At 42.1% G+C, this 14,369-nt stretch overlaps 1 protein-coding gene across 1 annotated transcript in view; it reads left to right on the top strand.

Annotated features, from left to right (window-relative positions):
- Window positions 1-14,369, top strand: part of ece2a (endothelin converting enzyme 2a) — a 70,093-nt gene that overhangs the window by 33,013 nt on the left and 22,711 nt on the right. The window lies entirely within an intron of this gene.

Below are 14,369 nucleotides of genomic sequence, written 5' to 3' on the forward strand. Positions count from 1 at the left end.
GGAACCAGGAATTTGCGTGCGTGCGTGCGTGCTTTTGTGTGTGTGTGTGCGTGTGGTGTGCTTGTGTTTACTGAAAACTCTGACTCTTTCTTTCCTGTAATAGCTGCTGAATACACAAGCACAACCTTCAAAGCCCATTATTATGTATAATGGGAGTAGATCAACTGTAGGTTCAGTGCTGATATGAGACTTTTTAGCCATTCCACGTTTTCTTTTGATAATTGGAACAAATCATAGTAAACAATAACCTCTGCAGGGTTTTCTACAAGTGGCTTAATTAGACTTATGTGTCATTTTTGCTGCCTTTACAAACGATGAGAGATTTGTTTCAATCAATGTGACCCTCAGTGTCCACATGCTTCCATGCACACTTTGCGTTTACATGGTTGTAAAGAAATACATCCTTCAGAGGTCAGAGCTGATTTGAGAGTTTCTGACAACAACAAACATCGCAATGGTGGAGGAGGTTGTGATGTAAATGGCGGTGGTCCAACTCACCATCTCCCAAACTGGTTGAAATTACCTCTTCGTGTCCTACAGTCGCCTCTCTTGAACCTTTGGCTACACGGCTGCCCCCTTATGATTTCCAGGGTTACTGCTTTGTTTTACCTGTTTTGTGTTTTCAGAAGACGTGCACAGATACAGAGTACGGACAGGTGACTCATCCGCATATGCATACACATGTAACATTTAGCATGAATGAGCCTTTACAGTCCCCACCCCCCAAACTAGAGTACACAGGATCACTCAGATCAGATGTGCATAATGTAGATGCTTTGTTATTACTGAACATCTAACATCAAACCACCAAAACGACAGGAACGCTGGATGCAGCAGATTTTCCTTTTTTGGCAATCCACACTGTGCTCTCCTCAGACGACCTCTGTGAAGTTAAAGATTAGTAAAGGCACGTGCTGACAAACAAAGATGTTTTCTCTCAATATGTTAATAGTATATCTAATAATAATAAAGACATATTTATTATAAACTAATAATATGCAGTTCTAACCATACATTTGATTCATGGTGAGAAATTCAGGTTCCTACGCTTCTATTTAATTCTCAGCCACTGCAGCAGCTTGTTGTTCATCTGCTCGCTCTTCCACTTAAAGCTGAGACATCTCACGGTTTTACGTACTTCATTTGTCATTGGTTCACACGGCTATGCAAGCTCTCAGTCCCAGTCATATTCACACATGTGATTCTGTTTAGATGGATGATATGAGCAAAGAAAACAGGAACTCTGAATTCTGAGCCTGCGATTGATTTAGTGTTATAGTAGCGGAGTTGTATAGGGAGCGGCGATGGACTAGTGGTAGAAAAGACGGACATCAGACTTGAAGGTCACTGGTTCAAGGCCACGGACTTCCAAAAACATACCTGGATATGGTTCAAGTCCAAGAGGACTCTCCCTACCCCACTACCTAAGTGTCCCTGAGCATGGCACCTTACTCCCCCAACATCTGCTCCCCGGGAGCCGTCCATGGCGGCCCACTGCTCTGTGTGTTCACTGTGTGTGTTGTGTGCCGCTGTGTTCACACGGATGGGTCTAAAGCAGAGGACAAATTCCCTCCATTTGCATGTAGTGTGTGTGCATGTGTGTGGGACCAATAATCTTAATCTAGTCAAGAAGTGGTTTAACCCCTTTTTGGAAACGCTTCTAATTAGTTTCAAGTCCCTGCAGTTGGTCACGATATATCTTCAGATAAGATAAGTTCAACTTTATTGAACCCACACTAGGCAAATTCTTTAATACATCAAAAATAAAGTAGACAAGAGAGCACGTAGCAGTATAGAATATAGATATAGCCAATTAAAATAAAATTATTGATATATACCGTTCACTACACATTGAATTATTATTTGTAGAGAAAAGTCGTCGGGTAAGTGAGGATGATTGCATGAGGATGTATACTGAATTTATCCGTTATGTATAAGGTGATATTGAAGTAAATAAATAAATATTCAGCAAGTTCCTAAGCCTGAGTCACACACGTTTGAAGATAATATTATTTTCAGTTTCAGGTATTTTTTGTCCAGAACAAAAGGACGGGTCCAGTTTTATTGATCCTCTCACTATTATGCAAACCACAAGAGTCCCCAGCCGACTGTGATGAATGAACGCTCTGCCGCAGCAGGAGTTTATTTGTAAGCGACTTTGTGACAGTGAAGCCGGTAATAGAGCCACTTTTCATTTTCACTCCATCTCCGCAAACCCATCAGTTGACTTGCACGATGTCGAGTGCCCTTCAGCTGCGGCGAGCTGCGGCGAGCTGCGGCTCTACCCGCCACTGTCAGCGTGACAATAATAATCTTTTGGCCATTAGCCACGCTTGACCTCGACACAATAAGACAAGAGAACACCACTATAAAGTAAAGTAGGTGACTCCCCGAGCCCCGAGTAGGGCTAGAAAAATTACTCATGATTTGCTCACGGCAGCGTTTTGCGGCACCGCTAAATTAATTCAAAGTTTAGTTCGTAATTACAGGTTGAGTTGGACTCAATACACAGAGTGAATATATAATCATAGTGAAGGCAATGGAGGGATAAGGTCAGTGTGTGAATCATTTTAATGGAAGCAGCTCGAGAGGACAAAGTACAACCGATATTAATGCAAATTTATACTGAGCAGGAACCAGAAAATGCTAAATTACACAAATACAAATATAATAGTGCTTTTCAGGTGCTCCCCCCCCCCCCCATTAAAACGTTGCCGTGACTCTGCTACCGGCATAGTGTTACGCGGATGATTTGGATTCAGCCTTAAGTAATGTGGGCAGGGGTTGGTTAGCTTGATTGCATTCGACAAGCTGAAAATTACACAGCATAATATCAGACATTTTGTCATCACAGTCTATTATGTGCTTGTGCTCACTTCAGCCCAGCAACGTCCTTCCTTCCTCTGCCATGTGTATTACCTTTCCCCCGTGCAGGTATTCTAACTGAAATCAGTACTTTCTAAACGAGCCCCTCAAAGTGGCTGCACGCTCCAGCACCGTGTCATTTTGTGCTTTCAAGCCTGCATTACATACTAGTTTGAATTTATTCGGTCTTGATGTTTTTCCCCCTCAGCCAAAGCAGCTGTGGTGCAGTCATCTCCAGAACTGCTGTCTGTCTTGGCTCCCATATCTCAAGCACTGCTCATCTTATCAGCTTCACACTTGGCGTGTATATTTTTAAGGGCCCAAGGAAGTGCAGCGTTACATTTTGTTGGGATTTGAACAAGCGATGCGTTCAATATTAATAACCTCTTAATAAACAGGCAGTGGCGCAGCTTCACAGCTCTCTGGACTGAGCCCTGCAGCTCTTCTTTACTTGCTGTGGCTCAATTACTGCAGGTCACTTCAAGGTTTTAATTATTTTCGTTTGCCCCCCGCGCAGAGATACAAGGTAAAGATGATGGGAAATTTGAGAGGTGCCCTGTTTCTGTACAGACATACCAAGGGAGTGACAATAAAAAACTGTAAAAAGATAAATAACATTAAAGAAAAGAAAAAAGGTGATAATACAGTCAAGTTTCCAGGATGATATTTACAATTAAACTGACCTGGAGTTAAGTGACAGTGGTAGAAACAGAAGATTTAAAGATTTTTAAAGTGAATGGAAGTGTGGTTGTGTGCGTGTGTGCAAATGTGTGCAAATGTGTGCATGTGTTTGTGTGAGAGAGAGGGTCCGGACTGCCTAAGGGTAGAAACTCTTCTTCTGTGTTTTAGTATCACCACAGGTCAAGTAAACAGCCCATTGTGAATAAGCAGGTTTAGAACAGGCACCGTACTATAGTTTGGTAAAATAGACATCCCAGATTAAAAATAATGAAGATGAATAAGATGAGATGATGCACGACAAAAGTATTCAAATAATTTTTTCATCTCCTCAAATCAACTTCGGTTTTGATGCTCGACTCAGGAAGTAAACAAAGGCAGATACTCGGCCGCGCCAAGTGCTTAGAGTCAGCGTCTGAAAATAGACACACGCACGCACTCACATGAGCTAAAAGCAGACAGTGGTCCTGTGTGTTTTCCTCCAACAGAAGAAAGTATTAGAGAAGGATCAGTAAGTGTGTTTGAGGGACAGATGGGGATTTGACTTCCCTTCAGCAGGAGTGCAGCTCAACTCACGCTGCCGACCAGTTCGAAAGCCGCCACAGCGAAAGAGTCGAGTTCCCTTCTCACTCGACATCACATACTTCCCTTCACGCCTTCTCTTCGCACTTCTTCTGCCTCTGACTCCTTTTTCCTCTCATTTCCACTTTGGTTTCTCTCAACTGCTCCTTGCTCAGGGCTGCGAGGAGACGCTAATGTGTGATTGTGTTCATACTGTCTCTGTGCTGCACTCTGAGTGTTGTGCACCTTTATGTGTGCAGATAAAACGTGTGTGTGTGTGTGTGTGTGTAGTTGCAGAGAAGTCGATAGTCCTCTGCGCTGGTGTATTTTTACTCCTGCTCTGGGAAGAGCAGTCACGATTCTTGTTTGTGCATGTGTGTTTTTCAGGAATGTGGGAGGCAGGTTAAGAGACTGCTTTCATTCCTTACAAGAAGATATTTAAAAAAGAAAAAATTGGACACACAGAGAGAGAGAGAGAGAGAGAGAGAGAGAGAGAGAGGGAGAGAGAGGGAGAGAGAAAAAAGGCGGGCAGGAAAAAGAAAAAGGGTGATGAGAACGGAGAAGATCCCTGAAAAAGTGTTTGTCAAATTCACACGCAGCGAAGGAGGGATCGCAAAGGGGTAAAGAAAGGAAAAGATGAACGGCTGCACAGGAGAAAGAGGGGAAAACAGAGAAGGAGTGGGAGACAGAAACCAAGACTGACAGAAACCTAATGAGCAGTGCACCAGTGTGAGACCGATGGAAAAGAAGGCAGAAGAGGAGAGGAAGAGAGAAAGAGAAGGAGGGAGCGAGGAGGGGTGGGAAAAAAAGATGGAGGGCACTTTGATAAAAAAATCAGCTTTTTGAACCAACAAAAATCCAAGACATTTGCGGGTAACAATCGAGCAACTTCACATCGGTAGATTTCATGACGGCATACTAATAAACGTTTAAATACATAATGTACACCAGAAAATATAACGAAAATCTGAAGGCTTGAAAAACAGTCGTGGCCGGTTTATATGAGACGCAGACACTCTGTTCCTAGAGTCCTGGTACAGTCTGTGTAACAACAAATACAGGTTTTGTTGCTGACACGCACTCACTCAAAAACATACACACCCAAACAATGTCTCGTGGGGGGGGGGACTGAGGTGTGAAATATTTATTTTGAAGCCTGACACGCTCGGTGAATCACTCTTACTGTTGCTATGGTAACTCTTTAGTTGGATATCATCTCAGACTAACACTTTTAATTGCTAACCTTTAGTCCTGTGGTCAAAACGAGTCCTTGGTGATGCTGATGCTTGTATTTTGGTCGCTTTGGTCGCGGTGTGTGTAAATCTGTGGTTTGAGGTGACTCGTGGAGATTTTCTCTTTTGCGTCGGGGTGGACTCAAAGTGCTGAGTCAGCTGGAGAGCGGTCTCCCCGGGAGTCATTGTGTGTTTGCTCAGGGGGCGAAGATAGTTGACCAGGCAAAGTCTGTAACTTTGGTCTGCTTAACAAGTTTGGCGGTTCTACATAGTGTCAGTGTGTTATTGAGGTTCTGGACTGAAGCTAAGTCGTTCTTTTGTCAAACAGTCAAACTTTGTCTGAATTATGTGCTTTTCAAATATTTGGATGGATGGAATGGCGTCTGCGGCAGAATTACTGCTATAAGCAAAGTTTGCTTGACATAGGTTTGTTTTATGGCCAGTGTGTTTGTGAAATTGTCTGTGGATGTTTCTAAAAAGCTCAAGGAGTTTGGCCTGTCGCTGGAGACCTGCCCAACTGCCGGATCCACGTTCTTGGTTGAAAAATCCTATTTCATGTCAAATTTATGATGGTGATCAGGTTTTTAACGATGTTGTTTCGTTGGCTGTCAATAAGGATGTCACTTTATCAACACATGCTGCTGTTTAATGTGATAATCAAGTTAATAGAGTGATTTTCCTTCGTCATATTACGTTGTTTGCACTGTTAGTTAGAGCAGGCACGTCAAAGCCAGGGGTGAAGGAGATGAGAACATATTAAAAGGCCTCGACCAAAAGCAAAAGTCCTGTTACCTTCAATCAAATTGTGTATTTCTCTGTGTTTTAACATTGGTGAAAACATCAGTACCAATACACAAGTCAACAAAATTGTCTTTAAAGTAACCTCCGCTCTTTTCTATCATATGTTTCCTGCTGTTATCTGAGACTGGGTACAGATGGAGCCTGGCCTCTATGTAGTTCTTGGTAACATCAGTATCCAGCAGGTATATAGTCCATGGACTCGACCAATCACGGGCCGGTCTCAGCTGGCAGTCATGATGTTTGACTCCGAATTATATAGCCGGAACAAATTGCACTTGGACAAACATTAGTGTGATGAGAGCTTCCTGAAATGACAGAAGTCGTCTTTAATAACAAATTGATGTGATATGTAATTTGACATTTTACTTTGGTCCTTGTCCCAACCCTTAACATGGAGGGAGGGAGTATGTCCAATACTGCAGCCAGCTACCAGGTGGCGATCGAGATGCTTCTGCCTTATTTGTGGGGAGCAGTTATATCGTCCATCTTTTAAACATTCTGTGGGAAAAACATCAAACAGCGATCGAGTTCCTTGATACTGAAGAAAACTCCAAATTCCCTGACAAGAGGAGTGTCTTCATTTCTAAGCAGATTTATGGACATTTAGTCCTAAAGGACACTGGAGATAATGTTATACTGAATCTAAAAAAAATATGCGTTTACTGCCTCAGAGTTTCGATCTGACTGAGTTATGACTACAAAGTGTATCATGTTTTTTATGCAAATTACGGCACTTCAGGGAATTTAGTACCCAAGCTGCTTTTCACCTCAGCACTTTCTCTGCATCATATCTCTCTCCCTCTGTGCAACCCTTCAACCATCCACCACAGAAAATAAAAAGTTTGTGTTAATGGTTAAAAATGATTTGAATTCTAGGTATATTAAAGTTTAGAAAGGAATGAGTTGTTAGTCCCTGCTACCAAAGTGATGACTTCAATGTCTGTAAACTTTTGAAACCTGATGATCTGACATTATTGTTTGTGTGTTTATTCTACCAGCTCTTTCTCCCCCTTATCTTTTTTTAACACCTTTTTTGCATGGAATATGCATAAAGTAATTATACTATGGTAGTACATGTATGTACTCTAGTTATATATGTATATGCAGGTACATCCCAAAATACACATTAGTGCACTGTCCACTTGTCTTTTGTTGAATTTGCCCACCTGCATAAACCATGTTTATCTGTTCATGTGTGTTACATGCATGGTTTTATGTGTATTGCTGCATCAGTCTGTGTTTTGTTTTATGCGGGTGTGACAGTGAGAGATGGAGGCTGCTGGCCTGACGAGCCCTCTCCTCAGCAGCTCCAGCGGAGGGAAAGTAGAGCAGTGGAGCACACGTGAGAGAGAGGCTGGGCGGGTGATTGCAATTCTGGTCGCGCATGTGTAGAGACGTGGGATCAGCGAAAGGATGAGCGTGTGTGCACTAGTGCATGGTGGCATAGAATCTCTTTTGTCATGTGCACTTTTGCCTCACGTGTTCATATGTGTTGTAAAAATACCTGTTATGTGTTTATAATCGCAAATCTGCATTTGCATGTCTTTACATGTACTGCATGCACATGCGTGTGTGTGTGTGTGTGTGTAAGGGGATCGACTGCTGAGCTGAGGCCTCCCGCCTCTCTAGAGATGTTCACACACAGGCATGAATCGCTGCACGTGCTCAGTCATACAGACACTCGCCACTCACATTGGCAGATGGCCTGCGCCCGCCCCCCCCCCCCACCACCACCACACACACACACACACACACAAGCACCACCACCACCACCAAAATACCCATACATATATTTTATGATTTATATATTTTGTTCCAAATTTAGCAGCAGTTAATATCGCAGTAGTCTGGTGCTCATTAGCTTCAGATACCGTCTGTTTTTTTTTTTACGTGTAACATAATTCATCTCTATTCATCTTTACATTCTCTAAAAACTGACTGGAGAGACGGATACACTTTGTGGTGTCAGGGTATCAACCGATTTATTTGTCCTCAGTCAATAAAATGGTTTTCTCTTTGTTTAAATATTCCTATTTGTCTTCTGTCCTGGTTTAATCCCCAGTTCGCTCCACACTCTTTATCTCATATTTGCTTTTTACTGTTGTTAATCCAGAATTAAGGGTTGTCCCAGCTGTGAATAGGGAAGCCCCCCCCAGAGCCAGATGCAAGGCCTCTGTTCCCTTGTACACAGATACTGTCCCTCCCTCCCACTCACTCACTTAAACACACAGACGCGTGCACTCACACACACACACACACACACACACACACACACACACACACACACACACACACACACACACACACACACGCACACACACAGACTGCTTAGAGTTCAAGACCGTCCACATGGATATAATGTGTCCAGTAATGGTCTGACATGGGTCGTCAGATGCTACGGTGTTAAACATGAGTCATAGCAAAATTGCATAAATGTGACTGCTTTATTACTCACTTAATTTGTACTCTCTCTCTCACACACATAAACACACACACACACACACACACACTTTTTTCCCAATCCTTTAGTTCCTTGTCATGTCATCTGTGAACCTGAATGCGCTGGAGAGACTGTAACCCTACTATAGTCAAATCTGTGCAAAAGACAGATTATAATCAAGAGGGACTGTCCTTAAATGTGTGTGTGTGTGTGTGTGTGTGTGTGTGTGTGTGTGTGTGTGTGTGTGTGTGTGTGTGTGTGTGTGTGTGTGTGTGTGTGTGTGTGTGTGTGTGTGTGTGTGTGTGTGTGTGTGTGTGTGTGTGTGTGTGTGTGTGTTTGTGTGTGTGTGTGTTTGTGTGTGTGTGTGTGTGTGTGTGAGATTCAATTTGTTTAAAGACACACAAATAAAATGTTTTTTCAATTTTATCTGACAGAAAGTTATATAAACAGTGAATACCTGCAGCATAGCGAGCGACAAGTTAACATGTGACATGTGCACACACGTTCTCACCGAACGTCCTGCCCAACTTGCCGTTGCCTAGACGACCAGTATGGACTACAGATCACTGTTCCTATGGAAACAACTAAAGGAGGAAGATCATTAATTGGAATAAGAGAATATAGGAGAGAGGGATGAGGAGCACTAGAGACGAAGGACAGGAAAAGAGACAGATGAGAGGATAATGAGAGTAGCTCCCCAAAGGTCTGGCCAGGAGATCGGAAAAGAACAAACAACACACTTGCAAATACATTTTAACAATGGTGTATCATAGTGTTTTTCACTGTATGTTTTCAGTTTGTCTTCTGCTGCAGATAAGTTTGTTAATTCAAGCGACATAATATATCACAACCTGGTCCTGAGTCCAAAGTGGGGGAATCCATATTTAGAGTGGCCGTGTGTAAAATCAATGTAGGCCACAGTGAAGTGGAGTGGAGCACACCCCTCAAAGAGGGTCAGTAGACTACACAAATCTCCCTGGAGTGTGTGTGTGCGTGTGACTGTGTTTGCAAGGGTGTTTTTGAGATTCCAGAAACTACGACAACTTTTCCCACTTAGTTCAGAATCTGCAGTGGCTCCCAAACTTGTTTAAGGGGTATATACTCACAGCCTCATCAGATGAGTACAACTTTCACTACAGCAAGTATTTGTAGTGTAGCCAGATATTGGCATTATGTTTCAGGTTGCCTTTATCTCCGTCACCTTCTTGTGAACACGACATTTCAAGACAACTTGAAGATATGTCTTCAGATTTAGTAAAAACTTTTCAATTCAAGGTTGAATTGATTATATTTTGGGGATAAAAGTCCAAGGTTACTGTGACCTTCAGGAAAAAGTTGTTCGTACCGTGGATGTAATATCTCAAGAATGTCCTGAGGGAATTTCAGATGAATTTCAAAGATGAACTGATTCGATTTTATCTTCATAAACTTATTTATATCTGCCACAGTTGTTCAGTTGATAATGGTAACAATGCTGTAGCTCATTAATTAATAATAATAATAATATAAAAAAATATTTTATTTGCTCTGATCATCTTTTGATCAAAATGTTGTGGCTGCATCCATTGTACCGTTGTACAATACTAATGAAAAAAACATTTGTATTTCAATCAGAGAAATTTGAATTTCTCTGATGAAATACATGACAGTGACTTGGCAAGACGTTGGTTAGTTCTGCCGGCTTCCAAATGGCAACATTATATACTTCAAATGATTGTTATTGTATTTCTGCAGCAGTAGATAATGCATTGTTCCTCTTATTTAACTGAAAGAAATAGGGCGAGTAAGTAAAGACTCAAACAGTCTTTGCATAAAGCAGCATCTCCCTGTTTCTGCCTACACTGTGAACCTTTTAATATCATTAATTAGCATTATTTATACAGAGTGCACTGTTCCTCATTTGGCTGCAGCGTCTAGAAGCTTCTTCGATAGGATGCACTCTGCCTCTGCCTCTCTGCCTCCCTGCCTCCATCCGTCTCTTTCCTCTCTTTTGTTCTTCGATCTCAGAGTGTTAGAAAGCAGGAGAATCGATACAGACACTTTTCTCTCATTAGGGCCTCTCAAAGTCAGAGGGGAGGGGAGGAAGAGGAGGCTCTGCTGAAACGCTTTGTTTATATCTGCTCCTGTTTGCTTCTCCTGGGGAAAGTTTCCATCAGCAGGTTTTTTGTAGGTCAGGTGGTCCACTCTGCTTCGGTTCCAATCCATATTCCTTTAGAAATACTCTGCTCGTCCATCTACATGTGATGTTGTCTGGCTGCAGCCACAGTTTAATCTGCAGTATCGGCTTGCAGGGTATTATGTTTTGCCTCTAATTACACATTATGGAGAATGTACTCTGTCATGCATTGCACATTAAAAGATCAAGGACACAAGCAAACATGCAGACTTAGGTTCATGAGAGTGTTCTGACCGCAGAAAGGACGGTTTGTCATTGCAGGGGGGAGGTCAGGGAAAATGCCAGTAAAAGTGTGGCTCTGACATAACGGGGTCGATCACAGGCCTGGCTTTTTTCTGTATGTCACATATTTGTATGTGTGTCGATGTCTGTGTAATCCGGTTCATGAGAGGCATCAATATGCATGCAGGAGAAAGCATTGTTGTTTGTGTTTCTGTAAACTGGCATGAGTTCATGTGTTTGCAGGAGCACGTGTGTGTGTGTGTGTGTGTTTGTGTTTGAGTGAGGTGTGTTTCTGGATAGAAAGAACCCAGCCAACTGTGAAAACAGCCTCCCTCCACACAGCAGATCAATCACGCCTGCAGTTGGGTCACTCTCCTCCGCTGCACTCTGCTTTTCTCTCTTTCTCTCCTCTGCCCGGACGTTTCTGCTGTCCACTGAAATCCAGTCAGAGTCGATGGCTGAGCCTTGTGATCTTCTGATTCCGTTAGAAACTTTCCCTGAAATCACATGTTTAGTTATATAAGAGTGTCTCTTTCTCAACAAACTGTGGTTAAATAATCTTTTCTGTAGGTTGTTGTGTGTTGTCGTGGAGGAGTTAATTTGGGTTCCAGCATCACTAGGTGTATTTTGGATATTTAAAGAGTCACTGCTATGATCCTAGGAATTACTTGTATCCCAGTTGCACCAGTGAGCTAATAAGTAGCATAAAGTAATACCTAATAGCGCATGAGAGGGACCGGCCACTTCGAGAAAGGCGCTGGTTCATGAATTAAATTTCCCAATGACTTTCTTCATTGCCGTTTAGAAAATACTAATAAAAAGAGTTGAAAGGCAAACCAGCTACAAGAATTGGAGCCAAACACTATGGGAAAACAGAAACTTGTCTATTCTACAGGCGCAAATAACATAGTTTCACAATCCTGTAGCTTGTGGTATGTCAACAATGTTTTGGCTGATAATAAAAACCAAGCTCGATAACACTGGTGATTGAATGTTTTACGTAACATTACACAAATCTAAGATATCGGAGATCTGGCTCTATTTACCAATCGTGTCAGTCTGTTCAACTCGGTTCCTGGTCTTTCCCAAACACAGCTCATCCCCAGGTGCCTCTCTCTGTAAATCTTCTAATAAATATTTTTAGGATGAATCCATCATCATTCCTTACCGCCCTTTGTCTTTAATCTCATCCAGCTCCACCTCTTTCTTTTCTTTCTTTTCTTTCTTTCTTTTCTTTCTTTCATTTCTTTCATCCTTTCATCCCTGCTGTTGTACGGCAGATACCCTCTCAACTCCAGGCCACAGCACCCAACCAGATGTGCAGGGATCCCTCTGTTGAACAGCTGGCCGCTATATTGCCAAACACGCACACACGTTTGCACTTCTGTCTTAGTGAGGACACTCATTGGCATAATGCATTCCCTAGCCCCTTACCCTCACGCCAACCATCCAAACTAAATGTCTAACCCTTATCTAATTCCAACCCTAACCCTAAAAGCAAATCTCAACCCTTTAATAGCCCTTTGAAAAAGTGAGGACTCGCCAAAATGCAAATTGACCTCACTTTGCCAAATTCTCCTCTCCCCGTAAGGTCTAATTATTAGACTCTAATACCACTACCACTATTCTACCGCTTACAAGGACACACATAAATACATTGTAGCCACAAGTTTCTTGGGATCACTCCATTATATATTGACTGAATGTATGTTTAAACAAACAACAACAACCAGCAAACATTGATGTAAAATCAATGCACATGACACAAGACGTAACTCTGTGCCCTCTGTTGTCTCGGCTCCACATGGGTCTCCTGAGTTACTTGCTGTGTGTGTAATTGCCTCTCTTCGGCACTGAAAAGACTCTCTTCCGTTTCTCTTTGAGTCGGGTGGCAGAGCACTAAACCAAACTGCTACACGACAACCTCCAGATAATTATACATTTATTTAACTGAAACCCTCCATGCTGGAGGAAGTGTGATGTTGTGACAGTGACTTATGCATCTACAGCGCAGCGGCTGCCAGCGGCTGTCAGCAGACTTTTGGCAGGCACCGCACCTCACACACTCACACACAGTGTATTGTATATGTCGAAAAGAAAATGTCATTATGGTTGCTCTGTGCCAGCAGAGTGAGGTAACGAAGAAGCGCGTAAATCGACGCCCAGATATGTCACAATGTCGCCTTCACTCTGAAAGAAATTGCCTTTTTTTGTTATATCAAATCTCAGCCAGAGAAGGTGATTAAAATAACTGCATTTGTCAAGACATTAACTACACATTTTAAAAGTTCCCTTATTATTAATGACACCATCTCCTCGTTCCGATTTTTATCACTTCATAAATTTACATCACCTTAATGACCTTATTATTTGCCACTGTGTAATGTAGATAAAATATGATAAATAATGATATGACACCACCGCAGCAAACACAGATCGCCAGCGTAATCTTACTTGTGACTAGATAGATGGACAAAACGTCACTTTGCTTTCAATAGAAACTAGAAGTTACTCCGAATCAGGTAATTAAATCATGTCCTTCAGTATCTTCTGTGCAAAGCTTTTATTCAGGCTGCCAAATTAAACTGTAATTCATAGTTCGCTTCTTACTCTCTCTGTTTGACCATGAGATGTTCTCTTTGCTCTCTTTTTTTCTCACCTGCTCTTTTCCTCCAGTCAATGGTGGTAATGGGAAGGTGTTTATCACTGCACTCTGGTTAAACGTGCATCTATGCAGCTATGTTATATCTTTAGTAACCAACTAACAGCTAATGCTGTTGTTTGGTGGATGTGCTCTTCGCACCTTTCTGTCGGTACTGTAGACTTTTTTTTAAAGATTAACGATGCATCTCAACTTGTACAAAAATGAAGCCAAAATATCCCGGATATGGTTGTCGCCATCTTGCTTCTTTGAGAGTCTGCACATTAGCGTTCAGGGGATGGAGCTGCTTTATTGATGTCCCGCCGATACATGAGTCAGTATCAGCTGTCAATCACGACATTTCAGCTCTATGGAAGTTGTTTTTTGGTTCTGTTTTTTTAGGTTGTCTACTGTCTTTTATTTATTGTTGTCTTTTTACTGCTGACTGTAAATCAAATATCCCCTTGGGGATAATAATGATATTCTTACCCTCCTTCCTTCCTGTTTTTATGTCATCAAATTAGCAATAAAGCTAAACTTACTGGGAAAAGACCACTTGCACATAAATCAGTGTGATAAGAACAGACCAACATGGAAAAAAACATCTTTGAAAAAAAATTATCACGTTTTGGTCCATGTCCCATCCGACAAGGAGGAGGTGGGATTTATGACCTAAACAGCTGCTAGCCACCAGGTGGCACTGGTTTGGCTTCACTTTTGGGAGCTGACATGTTGTGCGTATCTGTTTACAGT

The sequence above is a fragment of the Pleuronectes platessa genome, chromosome 13 (genome assembly GCF_947347685.1).
Source record: "Pleuronectes platessa chromosome 13, fPlePla1.1, whole genome shotgun sequence".
NCBI classification, from domain to species: domain Eukaryota; kingdom Metazoa; phylum Chordata; class Actinopteri; order Pleuronectiformes; family Pleuronectidae; genus Pleuronectes; species Pleuronectes platessa.